This window comes from Trachemys scripta, chromosome 1 (genome assembly GCF_013100865.1).
Source record: "Trachemys scripta elegans isolate TJP31775 chromosome 1, CAS_Tse_1.0, whole genome shotgun sequence".
Taxonomy (NCBI): Eukaryota; Metazoa; Chordata; order Testudines; family Emydidae; genus Trachemys; species Trachemys scripta.
This window is the reverse complement of record NC_048298.1, coordinates 295048407-295058684: the sequence shown is the minus strand read 5'-3', so window position 1 is coordinate 295058684 and position 10278 is coordinate 295048407. Positions and strand designations below refer to the sequence as shown.

Below are 10278 nucleotides of genomic sequence, written 5' to 3'. Positions count from 1 at the left end.
GTTTTTGGTGGAAAACCTCAAGGCATACAAAAGCCTTGGTTGCAACATGTCACTAAAGAGACTTTTTTTGCACTCTCATCTAGATTTTTTTCCACCGAACTGCGGAGCAGTGAGCGACGAGCACGGCGAGCGATTTCACCAGGACATTGCAACAATGGAGAAACGCTATCAGGGCAAATGGAGCCCATCAATGCTTGCAGACTATTGCTGGACAGTGACAGGAGATGCTCCATTTAATGAATACAAGAGACAAGCCAAGAAGCACCGAGTAGACACTGAATAGGACTAAACTATGTACATAATAGATTTTTTGCCTTTTGTTTCATAATAAATTTTATTTATATAACCATTTTGCTGATTTTTAAAGTGTTACATAAACAGGACAAGTGAAATATTATCATGTAAAGCAACCATAAACACATGAAAAGACCTAGGTTTACGATTTATGATTAAAACTCTACTATCTACACAATATACATTGACATAAAATATAAAAACTTAAATATCTTAGAAACAGTAGCCAATCAGTTGTTTTAATTATCATATTTGAATTCAGCACATCAAAATACACAATAAATAGCACATTTTATCTCTGAAGCAGACGACTTCTCAAAAATTGTAGACCAGTGTAATCTGCATTCATGAATAGGAACAGGGAACTTTTAAATACTGGAATCCCTTTAAGCCTTGAGACAAATTAAAGCATATTGTTTGTTGTGTCCTTTCTCATCTCAGTGGCAGGCACCTGAATTCCAAAGAGAAAGAACCGCATTCGTTTTCCTCTGGGACAAGTGAAGTGTTGGCATTCATGTGTTGTGTTACTGCATTAGTGTTCACCCAAAATATCCTATATTAAGTGATGCTGGTCACTTCCCTGGACAAAATGGTTATTTCAATCCACATCAATTTTTTTTTATGACAAGTAATTGAAATAAGTGTCGTGGAGACAACATGGAGCTATTTTGTATAGAGGTTTGCAACTCTATTCAGATGTGTTGTAAATTTGTATTTAGGGCCCTCAGCTTGAAGCCCAAGTAGCCGTACATTTGCATTGTAGAGGTGGGAAGATGGGCCATGGAGCAGCTGCCAAGCTGCGTCATGGTGACTACTTCAGCCCACTGGTTGTGGGGCCTTTTCACACACTCCCTTCCCTTGTGGTTGGAAGATAGGAGCTTCCATGCAGTGGTATATCTCTCAGATATGGTCCAGCCTACGCACTCCACTCTCATCCTCTGTGCAGGTGAGAGCTCCACCTTCCATCATACTGCATTGGTTCACACAAAGGCCCTCCACAGGTGTGAAAGTAGGGATTGATTTACCTGTAATAATGCAGAGGACAGCCGCTTGATGTAATGATTAAAGAGCTCTGTGGTCAAAACCTCTGAACAAGTTTTCCTTTGTCTGTTAATCAGAGACATTTATGCTGGCACCAGCCTTCAGCTGTAGCAGAAGCCAGAGAGTGGGCCGGGCACTTCCTCCCTCTTGATTAGCTCCCTTGAGTCCACAAAGGAGCTGCTTATGAGCACCACACCTAGCCCCTCTTCCCCTCCTTTGTGTGACCTCCTACCATTAGGCTCATCACGGCTCTGAGATGGAGTTGGATTGCAGGGGAAAGGGAGCTGAAGCCAGCAACAGCTGCCACCAATTTCAGTGGCAGAAGCAAAAGCCTTTAACTCAGCATTCCTGAGATCAGCTCATGGCTCAAAATGGAACTTTTACATCTGCATTTTGGAATCTTCCACTGGCCAGCTTCACTCCCACCACACAACTCACTGCTCTCAGAGCCACTGCTGCCATCATTGTCCTCATCCCCTCCCTCTGTCTCCACTTCCCCTTCACTCTGGCTCCATCTTCCCTCTCTCTCCATGTTCTTCCCTCACACTCTTCTTGTTTTCCCTGTCATCACTCATCTCTCCAGCCCTCACTTGTGAAAGAGCAAATAAGCTCAACTTTAGCACCTAACAATTAAAAAAACCCTAATCCCTTAGGAAGCCTGCACAACACTCAAAATAACCTCCCTCTCCTGATGTTTAACCCTTGCCCTCCCATACCCCACCTCTAATATTTTCTGTCTTTTGTCTAAATTAGGGCAGCTGGTCATTAGCGCTAATAGGGCTAAGCCCCGTGGTACTGTGTACTATGTCTTTAAGGTCTGCGCTTCCCGGATCGAAAATCTGGCTGGGGTGCTGCAAAGCTCCTGTTATTCACAGCCAGTTTGAATCAGACATAGAATAAACTTAAGTACTGAGTGATCACTGAACCCCACCAATAATATCATAGTTGTGTAGGTACAATTCCGGCTGTTGCCTCTGGGGGACTTCTGCACATGGATTACTACAGGCAACAGCAGGAGGCACAGAGCAAGGGATACAGGCTGCTGTTGGGCTAATTCGATCCTGCTCCCTGCTGCCTCTGCTCGTGCTTTGCAGGACCAGCTCCAAGTGAGAATAGCACAAAAGACAAATTACATAAAGAAAAGAAGGGTGGTTACAGCCCCTGAAACCTGTTCATGCCCCTCCAAGGAGTTTGTGACAATTCATGTGGTAAAGGGTTTTCATTCTGAAGGAGAGGAGGTGAGAGAGGAAAAGAATGTTCCTTTGTTTTTCTGCCCACTTCTCCACCAACCCCTTTTGTCCCTCACGGAAAATAGTATCCATTTGGGGAGGGACTGTATCTCAATAGTGCCTAGGCCATTTTGGCTGCTACTATGATACAGATATTGGCCAAATTCTCTGCTGGCGTAACATGGTGGAGCTCTGTTGTCTTCTGTGGAACTCTGCCAGTTTAGACCTGCAGTGGATGATGTAACTACATAGCTATCCATGCTGCTTGTTCTACGAGATGTTCATGGGTATTTCCCTGATGATTGCATCACATCATTGCTCATCTTAGGCAATATAAAGATGTATAAAGACAGTTCATATGCAGTTTCAAAGCAGCTAATGGCCATGTTATTTTCATAAAAACTACACCTAGCCTTTTACAATACCAATACCATCTGCAGATGATTCTGTGGCATGGGAATTCAGAGTTTTTTTGTGGAGGAAGATGCCATGGATACTGCACTGACCATCACTTACTGTGAAACTATAGGTAGGTAGAAGCACAGAAATAGAGTTTAATATGAATATAGAATATTAGGGCTGAAGTTGTGCTGCTGAGATTATAAAGTGTTAAAACTCTTCAATTGAATTATTCCATCCTAGACTTTGAATACATCCTTCATCCAAACATACACGTGGTACTGTACTCATGGTTTCACATCATTAAAATAAATAAGGAAACCAGGATATGTGTACATTAAAAAGAGAGTCATAAAAGAAACCTCTGAAGATTTATTTACATGAGTGTACCTTCTCATGCCAAAGAGTTTGAGACAAATTAATTCAGTGGCATTTGTGAGGAGTTGCACTAGAGATGAATTTGGCCCTTTATGGGGGGAAATGAGAAGACAATATATTCTCAATTAATTGGAACTATTCATACACAACCAAAATATATTTGTTATTGGAAAAATGATGCCATGTAGAACCTACATATTAGTTCATTAAAATGTGTGAACAGGTTGATGTGGTTGTTTTAATAAGGAGCTTATCACCACCATGGGTGTTATCCTGATCTCATTGTAGTCCAAGGCAAAACTCCTATTGACTTCAATAAGGCCAAAATTTCACCCCAGGCGCTTATATTGAAATTTCAGGCCACACTCTCCGCTCTCTTTGGCTTTTTCAGAAAGAGCAGTGCCCTAGTAGTGGGATTTTCAAAAGTGCTTAAGTGCCCAAGGAGCAGAAGTCTCACAAGTCCCATTGACTTTCAACGGGACTTGCATTCCAGTCTTAAGTCATTAATGTGATTTTGAAACTCACCCCTCTTCCCATTACTTGGAAATAGGCCCCATTAGAGTGTGTCAAAACTTGAGATGGCAAAATCATTAGTGACCTGAAAATCTTGGCTTAAAACCTTTTGGCATATTACACCAAAAGCCCACAGTTTTCCATATGATCAAGTCCACAAGCGATTTAAAAGGACCATTATCTCTTTACACAGATACCTTCCTCTATTTTATTTGAGCTATCTTAGTTCTTATTTATTCAATACAATATTCAGTTTAATATGTTCAGAACCAAGTTTTTTCAGTAATAAAGGTTTGGAATTTTTAACACTTGACATTCAGCAGCTTGAACAGAGCAGCAGAAACTGGTGGATGCCCTAGGCACCAGAGGATGCAGGAAAGTAAAGACAGAAAGAACATCCAGATTATTTATTAAAACTCTGTTTCTGGAAATGTGTACAGTACAAGTCAATTGGTCACCTTATTCCACAATCTTTTCCGAAGTGTGGCTAGCAGAAAATGAGCAATGTTTGGAAGAATCCACTTAGGGATGCAAGCTACACTGATGGCCAAGAGAGAATAAATGGGCAACTCTGCGGTTTATATATAGGCTCCATTGGTTAGTACCAACCAACGCCAACACACACTGGCAATTATCGCTACAGATATGAGAGAGAGAGAACGAAACACATTGCAAATGGGCTAACAGTCAGATTTTAAAACTGACACTCAAATCTATGAAACAAAAAGAGAGAAAAAGAATTTTTTTTTCCCCTGACACTGAAGAGTCCAGAGATTAATGCTTTCCCTACCAGTATTTTGAAGCGAGCTGATTTATGGCATCATGTCACAGGTGGCTGTTACAAGATAGACACAAACCCACTAAATGGATACAAAAGAGTGCAAAAAACAGTTGTAGGTTTATAATTAAAACAGAGTAGCAGAAACTATCACTATGAAATATAGTTTAGAGTTGTTGAACAGAAACAGCCTATATGTTTTCGATTACCCTTTTTGACAGTTCTTCAGGCTATGCTCATATCCAAGCCAATTTGAACTAGTTTTGCAGATAAGTTTGTGAATTACTGTCTCAGATTCTTTATTAAAATTCCAAATATAAAACCACCTACTGCACTTTGATTATTATTTATTTATTTATATTGTGGTAGTGCTTAGGGGCCCCAGTCATGGAGTACAATCCCATTTGGCTGGGCACTGTACAAACACAGCACAAATTGACAGCCCCTGACCCAAAGAGCTTACAGTCTAATTAATCTAAACTCCTTTCATCCACTAGATGAATTTGTAATTCTATCAAAAAACAAAAAAAAAAAAGGGAATTGAGTCTGTTTGGTGATATTTACAAACTCACATTGTCTCATGATCCTGTAGATCTGGTGGTTCTCAAATTGTGACCAGAGATCACCGGTGGTCTACTGAGATCTGACAGGCCGCATGGTCTTGGCTTTCTTCATTGTTTCATTGTTTCCAGCTGCTACAAGTGTCTAGATCTTTAAAAAAAAGCCACAGAGAAAGAGGTCTAGTGTAACTGCGTCTATTAGGCGTTGCTGTAAGAGGAGGAGGAGAGAAAATAAGAGTCACCAGCATGAGGGGAATGTGAAGAAGACCAAGAGGAACAAGTGGCTGGCCAGTATGTGCAGGAGAGAATGGAATCATACTACAGAGAGGAGATGCAGGGACAGGGCCGGCTCCAGGGTTTTGGCCGCCCCAAGCAGCCAAACAAACAAACAAAAAAAGCCGCGATCGCGATCTGTGGCGGCAATTCGGCGGGAGGTCCTTCGCTCCGAGCAGGAGTGAGGGACTGTCCGCCGAATTGCCGCCGAACAGGTGGACGTGCCGCCCCTCTTCGAAGTGGCCGCCCCAAGCACCTGCTTGGTAAGCTGGTGCCTGGAGCCGCCCCTGCGTAGGGAATAGGGGAGCATGTGCTGAGGGAAAGAGTAAGAGGGAACCAGACAGTAAAGAAGTTTTTGCAGGGAGGTAGAGGAAGAGATAGAATGGATAGAAGGAGGAATATAAAATGAACAGATGTGATTCACTTTTTACAAAAAGGACAAAACACATATTAAAGCAGGTAGGCATATGAACATTAACATAATTTGTTGCTAAGTAAGTAGTAGCTAGCCCAGGGAAGTTATGAAATCACAAAAGGAAGTGGAGGTGCTCCAAGACACAATCTCTCTGTTGAGGTATAGTCCACAGAGTGAAAATATTTGCAACGCCTAATCTAGATATTTAGTGATTCCCTCCCCCATCCACTGTATTATTTGTTTCATTATTACTCTACGGATTTAAATGAATTCAACCTGTTTGCCAGGAACATTCTTCATCTCTTTTTAAAAAATCAGTACTAAGTTTTGCTTTTCTCTTCAATCTCCCAATACTTCCCAGGTTTCAATTATTTTCCAAGTTGGCAGATTTCTGGTAAATTCACAAGCCAGTTCCCCTTAACACTCTAGGATGCAGGTCATTCACATTGGCTGATCTGTATGTCTTCACATTTTCCAAGTGTCCCCCTACTTGCTCGCTATAAATAACTGTTTGGACAATCAATTTATTATTTACTCATTTTCCAGACTTCTTTCCTTTTTTTCTTGATAAAAACAGATCTTTAAAAAATGAGTTCAGTATCTTAGTAATTTTTGAGTCATCATTAGATTTCTCCTCCTCCTCATTTTCTGATGAGCCTACCATACTTTCTCTTTTTAGTGCATCTTGTCTGCTAACATATAAAAGGCCTTCCTGCTAACATTGACTCCTTCCAACTGTTTCCCTCCTCACATTTTTTTCTCTACAGACCTTTAAATTAATTTAAAGTCTCACAGCTGGACCATCTATGCACTCAAAATCCAATATTGATACACTGTGCTAAGCCATGGCTAAAGGTTCTTAGTAATCAAATTGTAATTCAAACAGTGACATGTCAATCTGATTTATATTTTATCTAGAACCAACTTAATCCAAGATCTGATAAAATTAATTCAGTCAGATCTTTGCCTGCCTGCTGTGCTTAAAAAATGTTTGTACATATTATTGCTGATTGACTGACTCCTATCAAGCAAAAATTCTAGTTTGTTTAGAATAAAATGATCTCTTGTTGAGTGTCTTTAATAATGTATAAAATTATGTGGCTTAGATCCAGCTGAGTTTTATATATAATATAATCAAATAAATAAAAGAATGTTAAGTTCAAAGGATCTATAACTACGTCTTCTAAAGTCAGTCAATCAACTTTAGGAAGAAAAAACTCTTGAGACCCAGCCTAGTGAGATAAACACGGGTAGCCTTGTAGATAGATCCCTGTAAGACTTGTGAGTACCATAGGAAATTTTTTCATACACCACCAAAGACCTATCTACATCCAGAGCCATATCAGAGCATACCATGGTAAATAATTCAGCCAAGATATAACAAAGAATGCTGTAGAAAATAAGACCCTGTTCAACTACTAACAGCACCAAGTACCTATCCATATTCATTGTGGATTTAGCAGGCTCCATAAGATTTTGCAAAACCCACTCTGAAGCTTGGCAGACACTTCAAAGACTGAGATCAGATTTGACCAAAAATGAACCTCAACAAGTTTAAAAATCAGTTTGTTTTCATATGTAGATATAGTAATATTCACTTATATAATCTTCCAATTCCTAGCAGATAACCAGGTAGGCTTACTTCTTCTATTAGTCTCCTTTGGAAGTGTGCAATAACAACAACTGCATAGCCTTGCAATACACAGAGTAACAGTTTAACTCTAAGCTGGGGGATATAGCACCATGTACTTACTAAGGTATTATCTGCTCTAATCACCACAACTTGCACTGCTAGGCAGAATCTCTTCACTATCTCTGCCTCTGATGGATTGTGTTCTGGTAACCACAAGTCACTTGGAACAGCCAATGCTTCTGATATGTAAAATAGACTATAACCTAAACCTTCAATAGCACTACTTATTCAACTTGTGCAGGGCATTTGACATTCTATGAAAATGAAACTTTTTTATATTGTTATATTTTTCATATTTTGTACAATTTATGTTTGATTTACCAAAACAATTGGAGTCTGTATATATGTATATGCATGTACATGTGCACACACACACACAAATTTCTGTATGTAGGAATATATAGTTATTAGTATACCTAATGGATTTATAGAGTAATATTTGACTTAAAACATATTTGCAATTAGAGATGTTTAGCATTAAAAATTGGAAAGAGTCCAGCGGAGGGGAACAAAAATGATTAGGGGTCTGGAGCACATGACTTATGAGGAGAGGCTGAGGGAACTGGGATTGTTTAGTCTCCAGAAGAGAAGAATGAGGGGGGATTTGATAGCAGCCTTCAACTACCTGAAGGGGGGTTCCAAAGAGGATGGAGCTCGGCTGTTCTCAGTGGTGGCAGATGACAGAATAAGGAGCAATGGTTTCAAGTTGCAGTGGGAGAGGTCCAGGTTGGATATTAGGAAACACTATTTCACTAGGAGGGTGGTGAAGCACTGGAATGCGTTACCTAGGGAGGTGGTGGAGTCTCCTTCCTTGGAGGTTTTTAAGGCCCGGCTTGACAAAGCCCTGGCTGGGATGATTTAGTTGGGAATTGGTCCTGCTTTGAACAGGGGGTTGGACTAGATGACCTCTTGAGGTCCCTTCCAACCCTGATATTTTATGATTCTATGATTAATGGAAAAATGACTTTGTCTATTAAAAATGCTTGGAAAAAATATCAGGATGTCTGATCACACATGAAACTATTGCAGACTTTTGTGGTTTTGTATATATTTAGTTCCTGATACCTATAGGTTATGTTCTCATTTTTTATCTAGTTAGTGACTTTAATAATTGATGTCCCACATGACCGCTATGAGTCCAGGGCTTTTTTTTGTCTCTTCCGCCCCCCCCCCCCCCGGTTTTGCAAATAATGAATATTGAATTTTGATATTTATATGCTATTTCCATCTTGTGCATGTATTTATATATGTTTTCATTATGTGTTTACATTTTACATAAAAACAATACAAATAAAGTTAAAAACATCAATGGCATAATATGATCTTAAGAATTGGACTAATAAAGTCAAGAGAAATACATTTTTTACACTTGGAAGGGATTCAGGAACTATGCAACATACTCTAAAAATGATGAAACTAGAAATAGATAGAAAAGGAGGCTGAACTACTATTGCTTCTTGTAAAAGGCGAATAAACATCTGCAATTTTGAATGGTATTTAATTAAATTCCAGAGATGCGTAGATTTGTTTCTGGAGAAGGCAGGAATTAAAGGATAGGGTGGAAGACAAAATGTAATTTGGATAAATGTTAAGGGCTAGATTCATTGATACATTTCAGTTGCTCAGCATTGCCAGAGTGGTACCATGGAGTTGGAACGTACCAGTGAATCTGGCCCTAAAGGGTACGGACACTGGGCTGGATTTTTTTCCCCGTGTTTCTGAATGTCTTATTTTCTAATTAGAAATTAATTAACCATTGTAGCTTCAACATTCTTTGGGTCCCTTCTGCAACACTGACTGCACTAGAATTATTCCATCTATTCTGTTGGAATCAAGAAGATGGAATTCAAGCCTAAATTATAAATACATATAGAAAACCAGAGGCAAATGAAAACTACTGTTGAACTTCTCATAAAAGAGAAAACCCCAAGAGAAGTTGGCGTACAATAAATTGGATGAGATAATAAGGGAGGTAATATTTTGGAGTCACATTAGCTTCATTATTTGAAGATGGATGGTTATTTTGTGACAGCATAATGCTAAGAAAAGGCTTATTCACTTAGGCTATTTCCATAAAACATGCCTGAATGTTCCATGAGCCATTCTTTACAGCTTGCCTGTGTGCATTTCTCCGTGTACAAAAGGACCTTTATTAAAGGACACGATCCAGTGGAATCACTTATACTTAATTATAGGAATTACAAAGGTGTCAGGAAAGTGTCAGATTCAGTTGACTAACCTTTGGAAAAACTGTTAGGACAAGAGGCAAACCAAAAGCAAGTAAAAACAACAAGAGTCCTTGTGGCACCTTAGAGACTAACAAATTTATTTGGGCATAAACTTTCGTGGGCTAGAACCCACTTCATCAGATGCATGGAGTGGAAAATACAGTAGCAGGTATGAATACACAGCACATGAAAAGATGGGAGTTGCCATATCAAGTGGGCGGTCAGTGTAACGAGACAATTCAATTAACAGTAGGATACCCAGGGAGGAAAAAGAACAGGAGTACTTGTAGCACCTTAGAGACTAACAAATTCATTAGAGCATAAGCTTTTGTGAGCTACTGCCCACTTCTTCGGATGCATAACAGTGGCCCACGAAAGCTTATGCTCTAATAAATTTGTTAGTCTCTAAGGTGCCACAAGTACGCCTGTTCTTTTTGCGGATACAGACTAACACGGCTGCTACTCTGAAACCAGGGA

The 10278-nt window shown here is 39.7% G+C and overlaps 1 long non-coding RNA gene across 1 annotated transcript; it reads right to left on the bottom strand.

The window, feature by feature from the left end:
- Positions 1 to 566: 566 nt before the first annotated feature.
- LOC117871708 lies at positions 567 to 5333 on the bottom strand. Its single transcript, XR_004644340.1, has 3 exons — positions 5205 to 5333; positions 4645 to 4714; positions 567 to 1319 (listed from the first exon to the last, which is right to left on the bottom strand). It is a non-coding gene; the product is annotated as an uncharacterized LOC117871708 (long non-coding RNA).
- Positions 5334 to 10278: the final 4945 nt, after the last annotated feature.